Consider the following 6,948-nt stretch of genomic DNA (forward strand, 5'->3'; position numbering starts at 1 on the left):
AGTTATAGAGGGTTAGGGTTAGGGTTAGTTATAGAGGGTTAGGGTTAGTTATAGAGGGTTAGGGTTAGGGTTAGTTATAGAGGGTTAGGGTTAGTTATAGAGGGTTAGGGTTAGTTATAGAGGGTTAGGGTTAGTTATAGAGGGTTAGGGTTAGTTATAGAGGGTTAGGGTTAGTTATAGAGGGTTAGGGTTAGTTATTTAGGGTTAGGGTTAGTTATAGAGGGTTAGGGTTAGTTATAGAGGGTTAGGGTTAGTTATAGAGGGTTAGGGTTAGTTATAGAGGGTTAGGGTTAGTTATTTAGGGTTAGGGTTAGTTATAGAGGGTTAGGGTTAGTTATAGAGGGTTAGGGTTAGTTATAGAGGGTTAGGGTTAGTTATAGAGGGTTAGGGTTAGTTATAGAGGGTTAGGGTTAGGGTTAGTTATAGAGGGTTAGGGTTAGTTATAGAGGGTTAGGGTTAGTTATAGAGGGTTAGGGTTAGTTATAGAGGGTTAGGGTTAGTTATAGAGGGTTAGGGTTAGGGTTAGTTATAGAGGGTTAGGGTTAGTTATAGAGGGTTAGGGTTAGGGTTAGTTATAGAGGGTTAGGGTTAGTTATAGAGGGTTAGGGTTAGTTATAGAGGGTTAGGGTTAGTTATAGAGGGTTAGGGTTAGTTATAGAGGGTTAGGGTTAGGGTTAGTTATAGAGGGTTAGGGTTAGTTATTTAGGGTTAGGGTTAGTTATAGAGGGTTAGGGTTAGTTATTTAGGGTTAGGGTTAGTTATAGAGGGTTAGGGTTAGTTATAGAGGGTTAGGGTTAGTTATAGAGGGTTAGGGTTAGTTATAGAGGGTTAGGGTTAGGGTTAGTTATAGAGGGTTAGGGTTAGTTATAGAGGGTTAGGGTTAGGGTTAGTTATAGAGGGTTAGGGTTAGTTATAGAGGGTTAGGGTTAGGGTTAGTTATAGAGGGTTAGGGTTAGTTATAGAGGGTTAGGGTTAGTTATAGAGGGTTAGGGTTAGTTATAGAGGGTTAGGGTTAGGGTTAGTTATAGAGGGTTAGGGTTAGTTATAGAGGGTTAGGGTTAGTTATAGAGGGTTAGGGTTAGGGTTAGTTATAGAGGGTTAGGGTTAGTTATAGAGGGTTAGGGTTAGTTATAGAGGGTTAGGGTTAGTTATAGAGGGTTAGGGTTAGGGTTAGTTATAGAGGGTTAGGGTTAGTTATAGAGGGTTAGGGTTAGTTAGAGAGGGTTAGGGTTAGTTATAGAGGGTTAGGGTTAGTTATAGAGGGTTAGGGTTAGTTATAGAGGGTATGCACATGCATAAAATGAGTGGAAAAGTGAGTTTAACGTTGTTCACATAGGACTTTACTGTGGGTCTAGTAGGACTATAGTAAATACTAATAAAGAAATCGCCATAAAATGTTGTAATATAAATATTTAGCCACTTGTTGGAATGCCCCTGCCACCCTGTTAAATGAAATGTAAAGAGCATCCATGTTGTGTGACTATACTGTACATTCTGTTATTCATCTCATACAGTCTGTCTCTATAATGACTACATTGTCTCATTCAATTCACTGACTTACACTGACTCTACATGATAAAAGTACATTAAACATGTTATGATACTTTATGTATTACATGTGACATGAATACAGTAAGAACAGTTGAAGAATATTGCATCATATCACCCCCACCCTCTCACTGTGTGTGTGTGTGTGTGTGTGTGTGTGTGTGTGTGTGTGTGTGTGTGTGTGTGTGTGTGTGTGTGTGTGTGTGTGTGTGTGTGTGTGTGTGTGTGTGTGTGTGTGTGTGTGTGTGTGTAAAGGTGGGTCAAACGAGGATTCTGCCCATTGCTGTTGGGCAGAATCCTCATATCTCCATCTTTTATTTACTTTTTATTTATTCATTCTCCCATAAATTAACTTCTGATCATACTTACAGCGGTCACACAACAGTAGCAACAAAGATAGCAGATATAAAGCTCAAACTGCGTCACATTGTAGATCTGCTATTTTTGCTGAATTAGGATCTTAATGGTGAAAAGCAACAGTTTTGGACATATGAGGTTTTCTCCTGACATCATGGACTGTGTGTGAACTACACACCTGCTAATGTGTCACGACCAATCAAATGATGCCAGCGGTGAAAACACCCTCGGTTGGAGCACATAAAAAGTCAGACCCAGACAGCAACACAGCACCCTTCAAGGAGACCCCCGACCCGATCTCCACGGACACACACCCTTCTAGAAGACCCCGACCACCAATCTCCACGGACACACACCCTTCTAGAAGACCCCGACCACCAATCTCCACATACACAGAGACCACCTCAGGCTGACATGCTGCTGAGTCCTCAACTCCTGTGCTTGCTGGGCCTCATGGCACTAGGTAATAGAATTGTTCTTGTAGATCAGCTATTTTCACAACATGTTATCTGTGGAACCGAGTCAAACTAAATGTAATGCCTAGGATTCCAAGTGCTTGTCAGAACTGCATGCAGGGTCCCCACTCCCCAGTTCAAAAATATGATTATTATGGGTTAAATGGTTCTTCTATGACTCATTTGGCATATTTATTTATGTGTGTGTGTGTGTGTGTGTGTGTGTGTGTGTGTGTGTGTGTGTGTGTGTGTGTGTGTGTGTGTGTGTGTGTGTGTGTGTGTGTGTGTGTGTGTGTGTGTGTGTGTGTGTGTGTGTGTGTGTGTGTGTGTGTGTGTGTGCAGGCACCGTGCACGCCAGTCCCTCTGCTGAGCTGAAGCTGGAGCGTGGCAGCTGTCCAATGTTCTGGTTCCAGTTCAACAGTCGCTGCTACAAGTACGTAGGCCTCCCAAAAATGCTGAGCTGGCACGACGCAGAGAAGAACTGCCAGGATGAAGGTGGCAACCTGGTGTCCATCCACAGCCAGGAGGAGAACGACTTCGTCGCGACCCTGATCCAGAACTTTTACCCTTTTACCACCACCTGGATTGGACTGAACGACTACTACGTGGAGGGTAGATGGAAGTGGACTGATGGCTCCAGTGTGAACTACACCATGTGGGCTAGTGGTCAGCCAGATGGTGGTACAAGTGTACAATGTGTGTCTACAGACGGTGTAGGTCCATGGTGGGACCTCTCATGTTCTTTGGAACGTGCTTCTGTGTGTGTTCTTCATGCATAAACATGTCCTCGTTGAGTGGAATGTGTGATTCAACTCTCACTGACTTGAACTGAGTCTCCACAATAAAAGCGCATGAAATAAATATAATCCATGTGTTTACTGGTGCCATCATTTCAGAGTGTCTCCGTTGTGAAACACTTTCAGAGACAGTCATTAGTCTATAATAAATGATCTATATATTTAATATTATACATGAATTATACTTGAAGTTAATTATTTATTGGTATCACAATGAAAAATCATTTGATGTCTCCCGCAGTGACCTAAACTACTGAAAATACAAGCTCACTAGCTTTTAGATCAGCTATTTTCACTACTTATTATAATTTATTGTCAAATGTATGCCATTTGGGTCCCGACCCACCATTTGGGAACCACTGGTCTACTGAATATCCCATATTCAAAATGTACTCGAGTAAAAGTACAAAAGTATCGACATCAACATGTACTTAAAGCGCTAAAAGTAAACATACTCATATTGCAGAATGTCCCATTTCACACGTTCAAAATGTGTACAAAATCTTTAGAAAATAGATGATCTACAGATCTTTAGATCAGCTATTTTCAAATGGCCGAAATCTTTAGGGCTGAAGGGGTTAATGTGTAATGACAATAATAAAAATAAGTTAAAGTCAAATAGTAAAAGTACAAATTTTGGAACTGAAATGTAGTAGAGTAGTAGAAGTAGCCTAAAAGTATTGGAAATTGGAAATACTCAAAGACGTATACAAATAACTCAAAATTGTACTTAAGTACAGTACTTGAGTAAATGTACTCAGTTACTTTATACCACTGGTTATATATATATTAACTCTATTATTACCGGTATTTATGATGGACAAAGTATACTTTAAGTTAATTATTTATCACAATGAAAACTCAATGTGTTCAAGTCATCAGAGCAGCAGTAGTGTGTCTGAACTGTTTTCAAACAGGACCATATTTATTAAAATATGAAAACACTAGAGCCGACTGCACCTTCTGTCATACTGTATGAATTAATTCATGTAATAATTAGTGTTGTGTCTTGTCATAAGTCTCATCCCTCCATGCAGGGCGTCTTTCAATTAATACTGCGCTCTGCTCAGTGACTCTCATTGGGGAAAGTGCGCCATCTGGCGTGATTACAGAAGCATTGATTGATTGATCTATTAACAGTTTGCAGAATTACAGTACATTTCAAGCACAACTCAATACAAAAACTGTTAACTGTGAGTGGACGACAGCATAAAGCATGACAGACATCGTTTTTTCACTGTCAAAAACTAAATGGAAACTAAATGAAAGCTAAGCTATGATGACTAAAACTAAGACTAAATATATTGGCAATTTCGTCAACAAATAAAAACTAGACTAAAATGTTAGGAAGGGACTAGTCACTAGTGGACAAGAGATCCAGTATAAATAAAAGAAAGGTAATTTTACACTTTTTTACGCTTGTAGATCGGCTATTGTCAGCCAATCAGCCGATCAGCCGAATCGGCCGAACATTCCAGGTCACTAAAATGTGACTAAAACTAAATGAAAAGTTTTGAAAACTATTCCAAAGACTATATGATTAAAACTAAAATCAAAATTTGCTCCCAAAAACAACACTGCTTGGCTGGGTGTAAACCACGTGGTCCATGCATGGCCCCTCCCACCTTATAAGTCTCATCCCTTACACTGTAAAACCCCTGCTGTAAGGCTTACATTACAGCAGGGGTTTTCAACTGGTGGTCCATGGACCACTGGTGGTCTGTGAAGGAATTGCATGTGGTCCCTGATCATGCATTTAGAAACATATAGGAAAGTGAAGACTGTCTTTTATCTGTATATTTATTTATTTTTCTGATACACCTGGTGACCTATGATGAGGCCTCAATGTTGGAATTTACTTGGAAGTTGGAGGTGATGAAATTCCACAGAAAAAGGGAGTTTGAATCTCAAGAAGGGGAAGTGCAGCCAGCCTGGTTCAGTCATCATTATTATAGGAATTACAATTTACAATTTACAATTTACAATTTACAATTTAGGCATTTAGTAGACGCTCTTAATCCAGAGCGATTTACATTAAGCAAGAACAAAAAGCATGGGAATACATCACATATGTAAAATGCATTTATCGCGAAACATGCGTAAGCTAAGAACGTGACTAGAACATATCTATATAATGACACTATACATATAAACTATAACTAGAACATATCTATATAATGACACTATACATATAAACTATACATATATGCTAAACTATGCTGTACATATATACTATGAAGTGCTATGACTACATACAATGCACTTATTGTGCTGTCTACATGACATGCTATAAGTCTGTTTCAAATGCTATATAAGTCTAAGAAGTGCTGTCTAAGGGGGCTAGGGTAAGTGCTATGGGCCATGATGGAGTCTGAAAAGGTGGGTTTTCAGACTACGGCGGAAGATCGGGAGTTATTATATATTGCATGTGTGTGCTCGACACTCATACAATCAGTAATATAAAATTAGTTTAATATGGAATGTTGGATAAAGTAAGAACGGAGTTATGGTAACCGTGAGATAAGAATAGTTCAGTGGTTCTCTGCCTTTTCTGAGCTCTGGACCACTAGCATATTTCAGGTCAATAATGACCGATAAGTGATGATATAAGTTGTTGTGCGTGCTACCGTGTAGTGTCGTGTAACCAATTGTTCATTTTCAAGCATTTCCCCCACGCTTTATAATTCAAATATGTTTAGGCCATAAAACCCCTGCCTTACAGGATTATAATATGAGACAGTAAGAACATCAAGAAACAATATCACATCCAGAAAACTGCACAAAATAAAAATGAACCTATTTTGGTTAAAACACACAAGCAAAATGAATAAATATCACATAATCATTTTTCTTTGTCCGTTTGTCCCATCATGCTTTCTTTAAATATTATTTAAGTATCTTACTGTCAAAAGTGTCTCTGTGTCACTTTAACCACATCAAATCTAGGTTTTTACACCTATTAAATAATGTTTGACACACAGCTAGGGCCAGTAGAAAATAAAATGGAACTCATTCCCATTCATGTTACATTATAAGTGGTGCTTCTACGGGACGGCAGTGGCTCAGTAGCTCAGTGGCTCAGTGGCTCAGTGGCTCAGTGGCAGAGTGGCTCAGTAGCTCAGTGGCAGTGTGTCTCAGTGGCAGAGTGTCTCAGTGGCAGTGTGTCTCAGTGGCAGAGTGTCTCAGTGGCTCAGTAGCTCAGTGGCTCAGTGGCAGAGTGGCTCAGTGGCAGAGTGGCTCAGTGGCTCAGTAGCTCAGTGGCTCAGTGGCTCAGTGGCAGAGTGTCTCAGTGGCTCAGTAGCTCAGTGGCTCAGTGCCAGAGTGGCTCAGTGGCTCAGTGGCAGAGTGGCTCAGTGGCTCAGTAGCTCAGTGGCTCAGTGGCTCAGTGGCAGAGTGGCTCAGTAGCTCAGTGGCAGAGTGGCTCAGTGGCTCAGTAGCTCAGTAGCTCAGTGGCAGAGTGGCCGCTAGAACAGCTGAATGGGTGAATGTAATGCTGTCCCGATCCGATCACGTGATATCGGATCGGGACATCTGTAGGTGAATGCAGTGTACAATCTATGTTTTTAAATGTTTGTTTGTGGCTTTCGCCTTTAATTTATATTTTGTATAGAGGGATAGACAGTAAGGCTGACAGGAAATGGGGAGAGAGATGGGGCGGACTGACATACATGTCGGGATCGGGAGTCGAGCCTGCGGCACACTGCCAGACTGGACTACCAGCCAGGGTGCCTAGACCGCTGAGCCACGGCCCAGGCCGTGATGCACAATCTATGTGCATTGTAACTAAAAAG

The 6,948-nt window shown here is 40.8% G+C and overlaps 1 protein-coding gene across 1 annotated transcript in view; it reads left to right on the forward strand.

The window, feature by feature from the left end:
* The window catches only part of LOC306936380 (E3 ubiquitin-protein ligase TRIM35-like), a 191,115-nt gene extending 188,315 nt beyond the window's left edge, over positions 1-2,800 (forward strand). The window contains exon 3 of the transcript XR_013791487.1: positions 2,719-2,800. The gene's annotated coding sequence lies outside the window, so the exon portion shown is untranslated. The remainder of the gene's footprint in view (positions 1-2,718) is intronic.
* Positions 2,801-6,948: the final 4,148 nt, after the last annotated feature.

The sequence above is a fragment of the Electrona antarctica genome (assembly GCF_951216825.1).
Source record: "Electrona antarctica genome assembly, chromosome: 14".
Classification (NCBI taxonomy): domain Eukaryota; kingdom Metazoa; phylum Chordata; class Actinopteri; order Myctophiformes; family Myctophidae; genus Electrona; species Electrona antarctica.